At 39.3% G+C, this 18,704-nt stretch overlaps 1 long non-coding RNA gene across 1 annotated transcript; it reads right to left on the bottom strand.

Annotated features, from left to right (window-relative positions):
• Positions 1–15,897: 15,897 nt before the first annotated feature.
• On the bottom strand, positions 15,898–17,805 carry LOC127106367 (uncharacterized). The gene is made up of 3 exons (XR_007795351.1): positions 17,392–17,805; positions 17,169–17,300; positions 15,898–16,506 (listed from the first exon to the last, which is right to left on the bottom strand). It is a non-coding gene; the product is annotated as an uncharacterized LOC127106367 (long non-coding RNA).
• Positions 17,806–18,704: the final 899 nt, after the last annotated feature.

The raw sequence follows: 18,704 nt of genomic DNA, 5'->3' as shown, positions 1-18,704 counted from the left end.
GGGCACCAGGGCATCATACTGAGAAGTGTCGGGCTCTCCAGCACAAAGTCCAAGATTTGATCGATGCCAAGGCGATCAACTTCGCTCTAGTGCCTAACGTCGTAAACAACCCTATGCCTCAGCATGGTGGGCATAGAGTGAACAATATTGAGGGGAAAGAAGCTGAAGATCTGGTTGTTAATGTTGATGATGTTCAGACTTCTCTGCTAGTTGTGAAGGCCGTCTGCTGAATGGGGGTGTCTACTCGGGCTGTGATGAGGATTGTTTGGGCTGTGCAGAATCTGAGAATGGTTGCGACCAGTTAAGGGCCGGTATCCAGGGTATGATGGATGAGGGTTGTTTGCAATTCAGTAGGGCTGTAAAAGATCGTGGAACAGTGTCAACTATCACCATTTACTTTAAACCGTCTGAAGGACGTGGACAAAGGGTCGTTAGTGCACCTGCAACAAATGGTACCCCAGTTACCATTTCCGTGCCTGTAACCATCAGTGCTCCAACTACTATCGTTGCGTCTGGAAGAAGGGCTGTTGAGAATAGTAGAGCCGTGCCGTGGAAGTATGATAATGCTTACCGCAGTAACAGAAGGGCTGAAAGTCAGACGAGACCAGTGAATCAAGCTCCAGTGACAATTGGTTTACCGAATAGAGTTCCTGCAACTGTTGGTCCGGCTGTGGATAATGTAGGGGGTCCAGGAGGTTTTACCAGAAGCGGTCGTCTGTTCGCACCGCAGCCTTTGAGGGACAATAATGCTGAGGCTCTCGCCAAAGCAAAGGGTAAGCAAGCTGTGGTTGAGGAAGAACCTGTCCAGAAGGAAGCGCCCGAGGGGTCATTTGAGAAGGACGTGGAGGAGTTTATGAAGATAATCAAGAAGAGTGACTACAAGATTGTAGATCAGTTGAATCAAACTCCGTCCAAGATTTCTATACTTTCACTGTTGTTGTGCTCTGAGGCACACCGTAATGCCTTGCTGAAGATGTTGAATCTGGCTTACGTGCCTCAGGAGATTTCTGTCAATCAACTGGAGGGTGTGATGGCCAATGTGAGCACCAGGCATGGTGTAGGATTCACCAACCTGGACTTACCGCCTGAAGGGCGGAACCATAACAAAGCCTTGCACATCACCATGGAGTGCAAGGGGGCAGTGTTGTCTCACGTATTGGTAGACACCGGGTCGTCGCTGAATGTGCTGCCTAAGCAGATTCTGAAGAAGATTGATGTGGAAGGGTTTGTGCTTACTCCCAGTGACCTGATCGTTCGTGCTTTCGACGGATCCAAACGTTCTGTGTGTGGGGAAGTTACCTTGCCTGTGAAGATAGGTCCTGAGGTATTCGATATCATCTTCTATGTTATGGACATCCAGCCCGCCTATAGTTGTTTATTGGGGCGTCCATGGATTCATGCAGCAGGGGCAGTCTCGTCGACTCTCCATCAAAAGCTCAAGTATGTCTGGAACGGTCAGATTGTGACCGTGTGCGGTGAAGAAGAGATTCTGGTGAGTCATCTATCCTCGTTCAAATATGTTGAGGTGGATGGCGAGATCCACGAAACCTTATGCCAGGCGTTTGAGACTGTGGCTCTTGAGAAAGTGGCGTACGCTGAGCAGAGGAAGCCAGGTGCTTCAATTACTTCTTACAAGCAGGCTAAGGAGGTTGTTGATTCTGGCAAAGCTGAAGGCTGGGGCAAGATGGTGGATTTGCCTGTCAAAGAAGACAAATTTGGCGTTGGTTACGAGCCTCTCCAAGCAGAGCAGAATGGTCAAGCGGGTCCGAGTACCTTTACCAGCGCTGGGCTGATGAATCATGGCGACGTCTCTGCAACCGGTAGTGAAGACTGTGACAGTGATTGTGATCTGGACAACTGGGTTCGCCCGTGTGCACCAGGGGGGTCTATCAACAACTGGACGGCTGAAGAAGTGGTTCAAGTTACTCTTCTGACAGAGTAATTTTCTGTTGTTTTTTCATTTTGCATGAAAATCCTACGATCTGCCCAAGGCGTAGTGATTCATTGTAGGGCCTCATCATGTTTTAATGATTATCATTAATGAAGGACATTTTTTGCAATCAAACTTTGTGATCCCTGTCTTTCTATTTTTTGTTTTCATCCTTTTTCAAAAAACAATAAAAATGGCAATGTTTTTGTTTTTTGTGACTTTATTGAACTCTTTTTCTAAAACAAAGCATTAAACATGCAGAAGCGATCTTATGGCATTCACTATGAACAGTTCTGTTATGGCTCAGTATGATTTCGACAATCCCATCTACCAAGCTGAAGAGGAGAGTGAGGAAGACTGTGAACTTCCTGCAGAATTGGTCAGATTGCTGAAGCAGGAGGAAAGGGTCATCCAACCTCATCAGGAGGAGTTGGAGGTTGTTAATTTGGGTACTGAGGACGCCAAAAGAGAAATCAAGATTGGGGCTGCTTTAGAGGACTCTGTCAAGAGGAGGCTGATTGAGATGCTGAGAGAATATGTGGAGATATTCGCCTGGTCATATCAAGATATGCCTGGGTTGGATACAGACATTGTGGTGCATCGATTACCTCTTAGAGAAGGATGTCCTTCGGTCAAGCAGAAGCTTCGTAGAACGAGTCCTGATATGGCAACTAAGATCAAGGAAGAGGTTCAGAAGCAGTGGGATGCAGGTTTTTTGGCTGTTACAAGTTATCCCCCATGGGTGGCCAACATCGTTCCTGTGCCGAAGAAGGATGGTAAAGTCAGAATGTGTGTCGATTACCGGGATTTGAATAGAGCGAGTCCGAAAGATGATTTCCCATTACCTCACATTGATGTATTGGTTGATAATACGGCTCAATCCTCGGTATTCTCTTTCATGGATGGTTTCTCTGGATATAATCAGATCAAGATGGCGCCAGAGGACATGGAAAAGACGACATTCATTACACCTTGGGGCACGTTCTGCTATAAGGTGATGCCATTTGGGCTAAAAAATGCTGGTGCTACCTATCAGAGGGCAATGACGACTCTCTTTCATGACATGATGCACAAAGAAATTGAAGTGTACGTAGATGATATGATTGCGAAGTCGCAGACAGAAGAGGAGCACCTGGTTAATTTGCAGAAGCTGTTTGACCGGTTGAGAAAGTTCAAGCTGAGGTTGAATCCGAACAAGTGTACGTTTGGGGTGAGATCAGGGAAGCTTTTAGGCTTCATTGTCAGTGAGAAAGGGATTGAGGTTGATCCAGCGAAAGTCAAAGCTATTCAAGAGATGCCTGAACCAAAAACGGAAAAGCAGGTCCGTGGGTTTTTAGGGAGATTGAACTACATTGCAAGGTTCATATCTCATCTAACAGCCACGTGCGAACCAATTTTCAAACTGCTTAGAAAGAATCAGGCGATCAAGTGGAATGATGATTGTCAGAAAGCTTTTGACAAGATAAAGGAGTATTTACAGAAACCTCCAATCCTTATACCTCCAGTTCCAGGGAGACCTCTGATAATGTACCTGTCAGTGACTGAGAACTCGATGGGGTGTGTATTGGGACAGCATGACGAGTCTGGTCGAAAAGAGCATGCCATATACTACCTTAGCAAAAAGTTTACCGACTGTGAAACAAGATATTCACTGCTCGAGAAAACTTGCTGTGCTTTGGCCTGGGCTGCTCGCCGACTGAGGCAGTATATGTTGAACCATACTACCTTATTGATTTCTAAGATGGATCCAGTGAAGTACATCTTTGAGAAACCGGCTCTCACCGGACGCGTTGCTCGTTGGCAGATGATTCTAACAGAATATGATATTCAGTACACGTCACAAAAGGCCATCAAAGGTAGTATTCTGTCAGACTACCTCGCCGAGCATCATGTATCTTAAGATGAAAGATTGCGAAGAGCCTCTTGTTGAGGAAGGACTGGATCCGGATGACAAATGGACACTGATGTTTGATGGGGCTGTGAATATGAACGGTAACGGTGTTGGGGCAGTATTGATCAATCCTAAAGGTGCTCATATACCTTTTTCTGCCAGATTGACGTTTGACGTCACCAACAACGAAGCTGAGTATGAGGCTTGTATCATGGGGATAGAAGAAGCCATTGATCTGAGGATCAAAACGCTTGACATATTTGGAGATTCCGCTCTAGTGGTCAATCAAGTCAATGGAGATTGGAATACGAATCAGCCGCATTTGATTCCGTATAGAGATTACACCAGAAGAATACTGACGTTCTTCAAGAAGGTGAAGTTGTATCATGTCCCCCGGGATGAGAATCAGATGGCTGATGCTTTGGCAACTTTGTCGTCTATGATCAAAGTTCATTGGTGGAATCATGTGCCACATGTTGCGGTGAATCGACTCGAGAGGCCTGCGTATGTGTTTGCAGCCGAGTCTGTTGTGGGTGATGAGAAGCCGTGGTATTATGACATCAAGAACTTCCTCAAGACTCAGGAGTATCCTGAAGGTGCGTCGAAGAATGACAAGAAAACCCTGAGGAGGCTAGCTGGAAGCTTCTATTTGAATCAGGATGATGTGCTGTATAAGAGAAACTTTGACATGGTCTTGCTCAGATGCGTGGACAGACCCGAGGCGGACATGTTAATGCAGGAAGTTCATGAAGGTTCCTTCGGTACTCATGCCGGCGGACATGCAATGGCTAAGAAATTGTTGAGAGCGGGTTATTACTGGATGACTATGGAATCCGATTGTTTCAAGTATGCTCGGAAGTGCCATAAGTGTCAAATTTATGCTGATAAGGTGCATGTACCACCAAGCCCTCTGAATGTCATGAATTCGCCTTGGCCGTTTGCCATGTGGGGCATTGATATGATTGGGAAGATTGAGCCCACTGCTTCGAATGGACATCGCTTCATCTTGGTTGCGATTGACTATTTCACCAAATGGGTGGAAGCAGCTTCCTATGCTAACGTTACCAAACAAGTGGTTACCCGGTTCATCAAGAAAGAAATCATCTGTCGTTATGGAGTTCCGGAGAGAATCATCACTGACAATGGTTCGAATCTCAATAACAAGATGATGAAAGAGCTTTGTAAAGATTTCAAGATTGAACATCACAATTCTTCTCCTTACAGACCGAAGATGAATGGTGCTGTAGAAGCGGCGAACAAGAATATCAAGAAGATTGTGCAGAAGATGGTCGTTACGTACAAGGATTGGCATGAGATGCTGCCTTTCGCTTTGCATGGGTACCGTACCTCAGTACGTACGTCGACCGGGGCAACCCCTTACTCCCTTGTGTATGGTATGGAAGCTGTCCTACCTGTTGAAGTGGAGATTCCTTCTCTGAGAGTTTTATTGGATGTCAAGCTGGACGAAGCCGAGTGGATTCGAACAAGGTTTAACGAGTTGAGCCTTATCGAAGAGAGACGGCTAGCATCTGTATGCCATGGACAGTTGTATCAGCGAAGGATGAAGCGAGCCTTTGATCAGAAAGTGCGTCCTCGAAGCTATCAGATCGGTGATCTAGTTTTGAAGAGGATCCTCCCTCCCGGTACAGATAACAGGGGCAAGTGGACTCCTAATTATGAAGGTCCATATGTCGTGAAAAAGGTATTCTCCGGTGGAGCCTTGATGCTTACAACTATGGATGGTGAAGATTTTCCGTCTCCTGTTAACTCAGATGTAGTCAAAAAATACTTCGCATAAATTGACCCACTGGACAAAAAGAATAAAAGAGTCCAGGCAAAAAATGGGCATCCCGGCGAACCAAAAAACAGAAAGAAAAGGTTCGGGCAAAAATTAGGGATAAAATGAAAAGAATTTGTACACCCGGTAAGTCGAAAACCCGCAAGGGCGGCTTAGGCAAAAATGGGTATCCCGGTGGATTGAAAACCCGAAAGGGCAATCCAGGCAAAAGAGGGATTAAAGCGAAGACTACAGTCTGAGTTGTCTGTACTTCATCAAGCTTTGTCGTCTACCATCTCGAAAGATGTGATCCGTCCAGTCATTCTTCTCAGAAAGCAAGGAGTTGGGAGGAAAACTGATGATCTGTGAGTTATAACAGAATTGGGAAATAGTGGATGCCGTGTTCACGTTGCCGTTAGGATAGATTTTTCCTTTTGTGCGCAATTACCTCTTTCTAGGAATTGCTTCCCAATGTATTTGCCTCTTCAGGCACATTTTCAATCAATAAAAGTCGTTACTCAGATAAATGGCTCGTTTGTTTTTATTTTTACTGTTTTGTTTGCAAAAATGTCCGAATTTTTGATAAGCATTGCATATAAGAACATGAAGGCTACACAATAATGTGCAGAAAGATAAAACATTTGAAAATCATTTTGAATGTTGAGGACACTTGAGCGTATCTTGTCCATGTATCCCCTGGGGGCACTTTGTTGTGCTGTTTTTCAGGTTGGCATCTGTGAGGACGTTTCCTCAGCAGATATTTTCCCCAAGCAAGTTTGGAAGCTATCAGAGCTATGTTCCCCTGCGGAGACGTCTGTGGATAGTGCCTTCTATTCCCCAACAGATCTAAGGATTGCCTATCCCCAGCAGGCCTGTATTCGCCGATTTCCTCCCCGAGTGAGGCAGATTCATTGAAATTTATCTCCAGCATTTATCCTATCTGTGGACTGAAGGATATCCCCAGCGGAGTTTACCTTTCCCCAGCAACAGTGCTATTCTTCAACATGAGTGAGAAGTCGTTGTTCTCCCTGCAAAGTCTCCCCGCAGAGATGGAGTACCCGATCAGTTTTGGCTCCCCAGCCGGAGTTTTTCATCATTTTTTGCATTTTTGCATTTTTAGTGATCATTGCATCCTCAAACTGCGTAGCATTCCCATTCAATATGGAGCATTACGCCATAGAAAAATTCAAACATATGCATTCATGTGTTAACCTCACCAGACCGTATCCCCGGCAGAGGCGGATCATTTCATTCAACATCAGCACAGCAAGTCTGCTACAGTTGCTCTTAACAGCATTCAGGATTGATATCCCCACAGAGGTTTATTACCTCACTCGTTGGCGACAGAAAGTTTATTTCTCCCCAGTGAGACCCCCAGCAAGTGGTCAACCTTGCCTTGGCATATCTAAGATGTCGTTCTTGTGATACCGGTAAGTGTCATGCCAGCACCCGCGTGTGTTTCTTTGTTTGGTGTCGGTAAACACCATTGTTTCGGTGTCTGTAAACATCGGGTATTCTCCCCAGTCATCGGTAAATGTCTGGTCATCATTTTTGGTGTCGGTAAACACCATTGTTTCGGTGTCTGTAAACATCGGGTATTCTCCCCAGTCATCGGTAAATGTCTGGTCATCATTTTTGGTGTCGGTAAACACCATTGTTTCGGTGTCTGTAAACATCGGGTTTTCTCCCCAGTCATCGGTAAATGTCTGGTCATTTTTTGATGTCGGTAAACATCATCTTTCGATGTCGGTAAACATCGAGTCTTTTCTGCAGACATCGGTAAAATGTCTGATAATCCCCAGCTAGAGATCCCCAGTAGAGTCATCGGTAAATGTCCTATCTGGTTTCCAGTTGCAAATATTTGTTTTTTCCCTTAGTAAATTTTTCCCCGGTCATCGGTAAATGTCTGGTCGTTTTTGGATGTCGATAAACATCATTTTTCGATGTCGGTAAACATCGAGTCTCATCCCAGTCACCGGTAAATGTCTGGTCATGCTTTGTTTCCTTGTTGATAAAATCAAGATCCCCAGAAGTCGTCGGTAAACGTCTTGTCTGATTACACCACAAAGATTTTGTTCCTCCCCAAGTGGAGACGCCATCGGTAAATGGCCCTGTATGCTTCGATATCGGTAAATATTGAGTGCCCAGTTTTATCCGCCATCGGTAAATGGCCCCGTTTTCTTCGGTATCGGTAAATATCGGATCCCCAGTTGTAGTAGCCATCGGTAAATGGTCGGGTTGAAGTTGATATCGGTAAATGTCAAGTTTCTTTGAAGCCACCATCGGTAAATGGTTTTGCTTCCTTTTACATCAGAAGTTGTTTCCCAGCAGCCATCGGTAAATGGTCTTGCTGAAGTTGATATCGGTAAATATCAAGTTACCAGTTTCTAACCATCGGTAAATGGTTTCGCTTTTCTGAAGTTGTCAATTGCAGGCGTCATCAGTAAATGACGTGGTTCTTCTTGTATCATATCCGGCAGAGTGCAAATTTCTACGGTTCTTGGTATTCAATCCCTGTTTACCCTGAAAGTCTGACAACCGTTGCTCTCATCCATTCGGGTTCCCAGCTGATTGAATAGGGGCAGCTGTAGCACCTCAAATTTGCACCTATCATTGTACATACATTCTCATATTAGGTCATAACATAACATGGTCCACTGCATAGCATTGCATTGTCCTATTTGCCTCAAGTGCAAGCCAATCAAGAGAATTAGGTCAAACTAGTCAGGAGATCAGTCAGTCAAGCAAGCAAGTGCATTTCTCAAGGAGCCAAGGCCCTAGGGTTGGTCCAACATGTTCACATGACTTGGGGATCCATTTGAAGTGTTTTGGTCAAGGATTGGCTGTTCAGAAGTCATCAGTCAATGCACAGTCAGTCAGAAACCCTAAAAAGTCAAACTTGGTCAACTGGGCTTGATTTTATGGTTTGGATGGATGGATTTGGTAGGAGAGAGCTTATTCATGTCCAAATAGGCCTCATATATCATGTCAAATACCATCATGGAAGAATTTGAGGCCAGATCAGAAATTTCCAAAAATAGAAACTGGACCTGTAATTTTAACTGCCAAAAATGGAAACTTCTTGATCCCAAACTTACATCATGATACAAGCTTCAAATGAATTTTTGCCCAACATGAAAGTTGAAGATCTTGTTCTCCCATTTCCAAACAGTCCAAGAACACTCAATTCCCATGTATGGTTGGCAAGTTATGATCAAATCATTTTCAGAAATTTTTGAACTTCAAAAGGCCATATCTCTCAAACCATTTGGCCAAATTTGGTGAGGTTTTTTCCAACAAGTCACATTTGACCTCCTCTTTCCAAAAATGTAACCATCACTCACCAAAACATCATATATTAAAATGGCATTTTTTGACTTACTTGAATTAATTTCAAGTGAAGTGAAATTTTGACTTTTTAAAATAAACCTTTTCCATCATTTTGGCCATTTGGAATTGATCTGAAATTGTATTTTGGACATGTTCAAAGCCCATTTTCGTGCAGTACACACACCCATCACCAACTTGCTTGAAAATTGGCAAAAGGACACTTTTCACCAACTCCATTCCACTTTTTCATGAACCTTGATCAGTACCACAAAACAGAGTATATATTCATCATTTTCCTGCTGAAAGAAACCCTAGCAGCCACATTTGACAAGCAGAAAAACTCTTTCTCTCATTTTTTCATTCTTCCTCATTTTCTCTCATTTTTGAAAAATCTGCAAAAGAAACTCAAAGAGCTTGACATTGTCTTGCCTAAAACAACATCCATACACCATTTTAAGCTTGTTTTCACCATCATTCCACAACTGGAAAGCCTCCTGCCCGACTGTTTTTTTTAAGGCATCATCAATGGCAAAGTGTGGTTGAAGCTGTTTCAGTTCGTTTCAAGCCAAGCCAACTTCACCATTCAACTTTAGGGAGCTTAAGGAGCATCTGTTTCACTTTAACATGGCCAAATAACAACTGTATCGACACTGCCCTCCCACTTTGGTAAAATTTCGACCTCCTTGTTTCTTTAAACTATTACATGCTTTAGAAAGGTCTATCCATGCTGAGCTTCATGATGGTTTTGCTTTTGAAAATGGTTGATTATTTCTTGAGTTATGTCGAAATGAAGTTTGGTGATGAAACATGTTTTTGCTCGATTCATGAGTTGTGTTATGTTTTAGTGAAAATTATTGTTGGATTCATGTTGTTGGTTGTTTGCTGAGTCGTTTGGTATATCCAATTGATATTTCTGGAAAAAATTTTGAGCAACTCGATTTGGGGAAGATGAATATTGCTCCCTGTTCATGAAACCCTAAAACCATTCATGCCTTGCCCAGAATTTGGAGGTCTTACGTGTGCATGGCCACTGTAACTCATGCTGGCCAATCACATTATTCCATTCCAGCATCCAAAACGCGACCGTTTTGTTAAGTGGTTGGGTTATTTACAAGTTTGCCATTCGTGGCACATGTCTCATTGAATTATGTTATTTCTTTTCAATTTTAATTTCATTTTTGATCTCAAACTTACAAAAATCATAAGTCAAGCATGCTTTGTCCAAAATTCATGGGAATTTTTGCATCATCCTCATCATGATCTCTACTTTTTTATCATATTTTTTCCAGATTTTTATGATCATTGAATTTTATTTGGCATATTGATTTGTAACATGTGTTCATTTTTTGCACATTCCACCAAAACCTTTGTGAAATGGTCATGACTTATCCTATGGACTTGAAACGTTTTGAGCACAAACTAGACATATTCATGGTGATTTTGGTGTAGAGTTTGTGAATTTATCATTGCTGGTTTGTGAGAGATGATTTTTTGAATTAGGGTGTGACAATTTGTGTCACACCATTGATGTGCAACTTCATGATTTTTGATACCATGCTTCTTGACCTCCAACTGATCTGAACTTTTGCATGAATGTACTCTTGGATGTCTAGTTTACATATGAATTTTCTTGGAATTATTTGTGGCATTTCCTAATTGTTTGGGATTTTCTCCCCTGTTTGGTCTTATGTTGACTTTTTGTGACACATGTTCCCATTTCATTTGTGAAATTCTCATACTTTATTAGATGGACATGAAATTTCATATGTGATTACTAGACATCTTATGCTTTGCCATGGTTTTAGTCCCATTCATTTATCATATGCCATCTCTGATTTATGAATTTTTCAAGTTGATGCATGATTGGTTGACTTCTTTGAGCATGTTCAAAATTGCTTTGACTTTCTGATTTTCATTGACTGCCTTCCACTCGTCCAAATGAGATGAAATTTGACATGCTTACCATGCTATGTGTTGTGATTGATCATGATTTATTTGGTGATTTTTGGAAATGTTTGAGTTTGCTTTTGATGCAAGTCTTTCTGTTGACTTCTATGAGCTTCTGTTTGCAATACCTTGACCTAACTTGTTCATGAAATGATGATGATAATTGATATGAATGTGAAACCAATTGGTATTATTTCTTGATTGTTTGAACATGATTTTGGATGCTTGCCACTTGCTGTTTTAATGTTTTCATTCCCTTTTGACCCTAGGCTTGCCCTAGTGGTCCTGTTACTCATGTTTGAGCTCATTTTTTCAGGTTAAGCAACAATTACCCAATGAGACCAATACAAATTGATTGAGTGTGTTTGTTTATCATTACTAACCTATTTGTTTTGTAGGTTGCTTGGCTCACATGCCTTGAACCTTGTGCATTGCACATTTATCTGCTTGTGCTGACTGTTAGCCTTTGTTTCATTCTGATTCAACTTTGACTTGTATACTAACTGTGCTTGACTGATTTCAGGTACTTTAGTTGCTTTTAGTTCCTTGTGAACTTTGCTTTGCTTTATAAGCAATTTGCATTAAGGTATATTTCTAATCTTCATGTAGTCTGGAAGACCTGGCCTGTTACTTGGCCAGGCAACTGTCTGAAGTCCTCCTTAAGAGGCAATGTTTGTGTATGTTTACAATTTGTCCCTGTACATATGCAAAGTCCTCCTAAGTGAAGAGGCAATTGGCAGACACAAGGGATGTGCAATCCATCCCCTGCTATTCTGTGTGTTATCTGCTTTGCTCACACCACTGTGTTGACGCATTGCAGATACAAACCCAAGATCTTGTACAATTGTACAGTTGAGTCAGTTTCAAATGTGTAGGAGGGTTCCCACTTTCTGAACCCACACATTCTTGTCTTAAGCTCTCCCAGGCCAGGGATAAGAGCTGTGAAGTCCTATCTTCACTCACCTTTCATCTGCTTCACCTTAGCCCCTCAATGGCAAGGTTAAGAGCTAAACACTACCCATTTCCAGTGGTTTGTTTGTTGAGGTTGATATGACCCCTCGACTAAAACCTAACCTTGTTTGAGCCCATTGCTTGCATATAGTGTGTGCTACCTGTGCTTGTATGTTTGTTTGACTTGCTTCCTGTGCAAGTTAGGTTTAGTTTAGACTTGCTTCCTGTGCAAGTTAGGTTTTGCTTGGCTTGCTCCCTGTGCAAGTTAAATGTGTGTGTGGCTTGCTTCCTGTGCAAGTCATGATTAGGATAGGCTGGCTCCCTGTGCCAGTTAGCTAGAAACCTTAACTTAGGGATGATTTGCATGATAACATCTAGGCTCGAGTCGTAGTCTCCCTAGTTGTGTCTCCCTCTGTTATCTGGTTAGGCTAGTCCTTTATCCCTCCGTAGGGGAACTACGTCGCCCTGATCCTCATACTAGATGAGGTACGTAGGCAGGAGATGAGCAAATCTCTCCGGGCGCCTGTGTCTTTGTTTTGCCTTGTTGTGTGCTTGGAAGCTGATGTAAGTCCATCGAGTGGCATTTGGGTTCCAGTGTGGGTTTGTTGGTTCGGATGCTGATGTAAGTCCAGTGATTGGCATTCAGGCTCCACGTTTGCCTCTTTGTGTGTGTTTTGGTTCGGATGCTGATGTAAGTCCAGTGATTGGCATTCAGGCTCCACGTTTGCCTCTTTGTGTGTGTTTTGGTTCAGATGCTGATGTAAGTCCAGTGATTGGCATTCAGGCTCCACGTCTGCCTTTGCCAGTGTTTGTTTGTGTGCGTGTCAGCCGAGCTACGAATGCTCTGATTCTTCTTCGTCCAAGAAGATACGTATGCATAGGATGCGATATCCTAGCGAGCATGTGTCGTTTCCCCAGTCCGAACTACTTCGACTCTGATGTCTATGCCTGATAGACTAAGTAGGCCCAGGATACGATGTCCTGCCGAGTCAGTTTCAGTCTGTTTTCTTGTGTCTCTTTCAGCCAGTGTGTGTGTGTGTGAGCAGTGTTTTTTAGCAACCATTTTTCCTTCCTATTGTGCGTGGATCCCGTCGAGCACGACGAATGCGTAGGGGTGCTAATACCTTCCCTTCGCATAACCGACTCCCGATCCCATTCTCTCTGGTCGCGAGACCACGTCTTTTCCAGGTTTACTCTGAGCGTTTCCTTTCCCTCTTTTGGGATAAATAACGCACGGTGGCGGCTCTGTTGTTCTTGTTTCCCGCCGGTTTTTCGCGTGATGCGACACACATCCACCTCAAAAATAGAGAAGGGAAAGTGTATCCCCAACCTGATGAAAAGACACTCCTATAAAGGATCTGAACATCCCTCGAAAGAGTTAGATGTCCTATCCCTAGGACCTACTGGGAGAATCAACAATCTTAGGGATTGCTAATCGTAATGTGAGCTTTTTATATAGCCTCGGTTGTGATCAAGACGGAGGGAGTCCCAATCATTTCAACGGTCATACAATAATACCTATTGGCCTTGGCCGACTCTACTTGCTAGAGCCCCTTTGCAGGATAATACATCATCTTTGCAATGATCAACAAGGTTGATCCAACACACAACATCATATTTCCCCTGATATTCCAAATGACGAGTGATTTCAGCTTTAGTAGGTTTCTGACTAGTTACTTCTTAATATGTCTTAACAAAGCTGGCGAGATGTTCCCTCATTTGATATGAAACATATATTTCTGCCTCAGTCAATACAGTGGGAGACATTGGCTTCTCAATAAGGTTTTGAACTCTATCAGGTTTCTTTGGAAATAGAGTCTTCAAAGAATCCCTAGAAGGAGCCTTGTCTGAAAGAGACTCTCGAGACGTCCCTTTCATTTTCGAATCATCAATGAAAGGGATAATTTCCAGTTTAAAATCCCCATTAATAGAGGAAAAGGAACGTGATTCATACTCAATTCCCTTTCTCAAAGAAGAAGAAACACTACCCTCTAAATCACTCTCGATGATAATAGGGTCATCTTTCATCATAACGAAAAACACAATAAATGGTGAAATAAAAAGCTGAAGGAAAGGAAAAGTACCTAGAAATATAAGGCGGAAGGTAGTAAAGCAAAACAGAAAGCCGAAAGTTGAAGATTTGAATGGGTGGTAACGCTTACTTCAGTAAAATTCTCTCATAAAAGAGGAAGAAACTCAAAGGAAACAAGGAAAACTCAGTCTATACAAGAATGCAACAAAATTTCTCCATATTCGCTATATCCTTATATAGGAAAAGATGATCAAGCGAATCAGATTCAAAGTGAAAAGCAAGCATGGATCAACAGTCAAAAAAATTCTTGGGAACGCAATCGAAACCAAGGGCACTCGAGTGTACAATAAGCTACTTCACGCAACTTCATACACTTTCAGGTCACACATCAAAGAAAAACGGTGAAATATTTCAGTGACTGAACTACATTAAATGCAACTGTTCTCCATTATACTTTGGCAAAACCAAAACAGCGAATGTCAAATGATGCCTGGACAACCATTCTCTAGGGTCGACCCCGACTAATAAATACTCCCTCGGCATCCAGAATGTCTGATGAGTCTTATGAGCAATTGTTCTGTAGTGTCTAAGGCCTAAGAACTCACTGCTCCGCGCTAGCTAAAGGCCCAATAACATAAGGCCCACGTATTAAACCTGCTTCATCAAAGCCCATATTATATACCTTCATAAAGGATTTCCAAGTACATAATCTCTGATCTTAACTCTCTTTACATTTATCTTAAACCCAAAACTTACTTGGACATTGGAATGCTAACCATGCATATACCCCCATGTGAACTGTCGTATCGAAGATTAGCAACGCCGATTCAAGACCGACACCGATCAAAAAAATTGATTCAAGAACAACGCTTATGGTTCAAGAAGCACCATGATCGCAAGATTCGATCAACGGTACAACATCAAGAATCAGGAGCGAAGCTTCACTCCACTGTAGCTTCCGTGATCTTCTCTGTTTTTGATTCTGCAATGGTATTTTTTACTTTTATGTTCACAATAATTGAAGGATCTAGGATCACATTGATGTTTTTTTACCTTTTTTTTCCGGGGTGTTTTACGGAATAAACTCTAGAGAATCATCTCTAATTACTTTTATGCTTAATAATTCATAATAAATTCTAGATATTATTATATATTATTACAATAACATTGAAGGTAAAGAGTAAAGACATTCTTGGAGCTTCAACTAGCAATTATAATAGCAATGATTGATTTATTTCTATCCAACATTTATAATAAAAAAATTATATAAATTACACATAAAACATAATGAAACTTAATGAATTACTATAGTACTAGTCTCTTGCGAATGCAATTTATATGATTCTAAATTAAGTGTTTTTTTCAAAGAAGTCATTCTAATTATAACGTTTGAGGGCTTAGTTATTCCAAATTAAGACATAAAATTATTTATTATTTTAACTTATGTATACGATGTTTTGGCCCCAGTCAACTTTGTTATCCAAAAAATCTAAAATAAATTTCAAATATATTGAAATTATCAATTTGAAGTTCTCAAATTAAAAATTATAAAAATCAAATTTTATCCTAGATTAAATTTGTGAGGAATAACCTATAATGTTGTTATATAAGTTTTAATGAATGTAACGATTTAGTCAAAATAAGTTTCAAACAATTTAAGGAAATTAAATTAATTTTACTAATAAAAAGTTGAAAAAAATTTATTAATAAAAAATTTAAATTTTTTTATTTTTTATTTTTTCATAGATATTTAAATTCATTCAAAGTTATCTTTTCACTCAAATGTTCATTTGACACAATATAATAAAATCAAATCAACCTTAAATAAGCTTTTAAACTAAATATAAAAACCATATTTATGAAATATATAATATAAATATTTTTAGAGTAAACCTATAAAAAATAATAAAACATAAACCTCTATATGATATTTCGATGCCTTTTCTTAACCGAGTACAAACTTGCTCTAAATAAATATTATTAATTTCTCACTTTGTTATTAGAATAAAAAAAGAATAATAAAGAGTTATTGGTAAAGATAAAAGCGAGAAATTAATAATTATTATTTTTTGTAATATTATATTCATTAGAAAAAATCATCAAATCAATATTATTTAGGGGCCAATTCTAAACAAGAACTACTTAATTAGGACAATCTCTTTAGATTAGACCCGACCAACTAATAGCTCTTATGTTGATAATCAAAATATCACCTTTGTCATCACGGAATTGTCTTTCTAATGTTAATCAAATTGTAGCATTGTAAATTTAGGTGAAACTAAGTCTCCGAGGTGTGGTTATGATTTGGCTTCTCTAGCAGTAGGTGAACAACTCTTTATAAGTCAACCTTTTTATAATTGACTTTTCATTAACATTGATGAACATGAAAATTGTTGCATTCTGGCTGATCAAACTATGACATCATTGTACTCGGAGAACCAGAGTTTCTAATATTTGGCAAAAACCCATATTTTTTGACACTGAATAATCTCTTCTTTGATGACTTGTTATGAGGAGACAAATTCACAATGCGTTTTGGATGGTTGTGCTCTCCTATATATGTCACAATATAAATATTTTCTTTGTTTTGTTTTTTTCTACTTGTGTTTTTGCCAAACAATCTTTGAAAGTTTTACATGTAGTAGTCCCTGCAAAATCATTAATACATTCTTTCATATATCAAACACCACAAAATCATAACATTTTAACAATTAAAACCATATAAACGCATATAAGCATATTGGTTAGGTTTTTTATATATGTTTGAGATTCATCTTTGTCCATTAATAAGCCATACACATATTTATTTCATACTCATTAAAAATCCAATAAACATAACTTTTTTGTAATTTTACCAAATTAACTTTATTAAGAACTGTTGTACTTACTATCAACCTATGATGAACTTAATATATTTTAAATATTACAATTTGAATAAAAAATTTAAATATGTTTTTGTAACTTATAATATATTTTTTTCTCTTTTAGTCTTAAAAAAAAATATTTTTAGTTCTTGCAGAAAAAGAACTTTTTGTTTTTGGTCTTTTTGTTTTTTATTAGTCCTAGTAACATTTATTCATATTAATTAGAGTTCATTCCTTTAAAATCGATAAAATTTAATTTTAAATATAAAAAAACAACTCATTTAGTAAATTTTTCTGCAACTAAATAAAATATGAAAATTGACATAAATTGAAAATGAGTATAAAAGAAAACAGTATTTGTAAGATTCTCTTAAATTGCTAGGATCGCAGGGCCTTCAGCAAAAAAATAAATATGATAAAGGAAACAAAATATATGCAAAAGTTACCCGAATATAAAAAACCTTGGATGTTGAGATCCTTTAATGGGTTTTTGTCCATATTTTCTTCATTACCATGGATCTTCACCCAACTTCTCTACACTCATATGTCATTCTACTATCTTCTGAGTATCAAACTTTCTAGAAAAATAAAATTTGAAACGACATTAACTTGACATATTAAGATTGATAAAAGATTAAAGATATTGAAATATATTAACTAATATTTTACCTTTTCCTATTTTTACATAACTCTCCTTGTGGGTTTGTATTTGGTAAAACCTTATAACTAATTTAGGTTGTAGATTTGGTAGTTGATCGCACACTCTTGCATATTGTTTCAAAGTTGATGGATGGTTGTACGCAAGATCAAAATAAGCTATTGTGATTTCAATGCAAGCGACAGGTTTGAGAGAAGATAGTTGATTGTTTTGCTTTTGTTGGATCTGTTGTTATTCAAAGGGTTTGGGGAAATTATATATCATAGGATAGTTATTTGCTCCATAACAACTAGTGTTAGTGTTGATCATGGTAGTGATAGAAGGTGTAGTGGTTGTGGAGCTCAGGGTAAAAATGTTTGATGGAAGGTCGGGGTTAGTGAATGTGGCTCTAATGGGCCTGAGAATATTTATGGTGAGGTTATTGATGGTGGGGATAGGGATAATGGTTGTTAGATTGAAGTTAGATATAAGTTTTTCTGCCTCTGTAATATAAATTGATTGCGTTTGTCTTTCTTTAATGAGTATTGGGAAATCAAAAAAGTTGGAATTTTGATTGGAGTTGTGATTAATAGTGTTAATGATGGTAGTGGTGGTTATGTGGGTAGGGACATGAATTCTTGTAGTCCCTGCCCACACCACTAATTATTTATAAGATTAATTTAATAAAACTATAATTCTCTTTTATTTAGATAAAAAAATTTAATTTGTGTAAAATGATGAAATGAATATCTTTGTTAAGGGACAAATGGAGTTAAATATATTTTATTGAGTTTCAAACTAGCTGCATAACAAATAAAAAATTGAATAAAAATAAAAAATAAAAAAGATGGGGTATATAAAATTTAACCCGTCAAACATTTAGCAAAAATAATAGTTGGAAATACTCCTCAACATATTCCTAAGAAAACTTTCAAAAGCATAAATAGAAAGTAAATCTGACCAAGTATTATAATCAACAAATAATCTACATTTGCTAATCTATCTATACATATATTTCCACCTTTGAAACCGTGAGATATCTTGAATCTAAATGAACCTATAACATTAAAGTACTCTTCCATCTAATTAAAAGATGTTAAAGGACAATATTCACATTAGAAAGTACACAAATGGTAATCATTGAGTCATTTTCAAGAAAAAGATTCTCCAATTTCTCATGTTAGCATATTCGTTAGCAAACATGATTCCATGTAATTCAATTTGAAATGAGGTACAAATTTCAATCTTAGTTTAGAAAGCTCTAAAGGATGTTCCTAAATCATCCCTAAATAGGCCACCATAAGTTCATGTTCTAGGATTTCATCTTGAAGCTCCATCTGTATTG

Source organism: Lathyrus oleraceus, chromosome 7, assembly GCF_024323335.1.
Source record: "Lathyrus oleraceus cultivar Zhongwan6 chromosome 7, CAAS_Psat_ZW6_1.0, whole genome shotgun sequence".
NCBI classification, from domain to species: Eukaryota; Viridiplantae; Streptophyta; class Magnoliopsida; order Fabales; family Fabaceae; genus Lathyrus; species Lathyrus oleraceus.
This window is presented reverse-complemented; position numbering and strand designations above follow the sequence as displayed.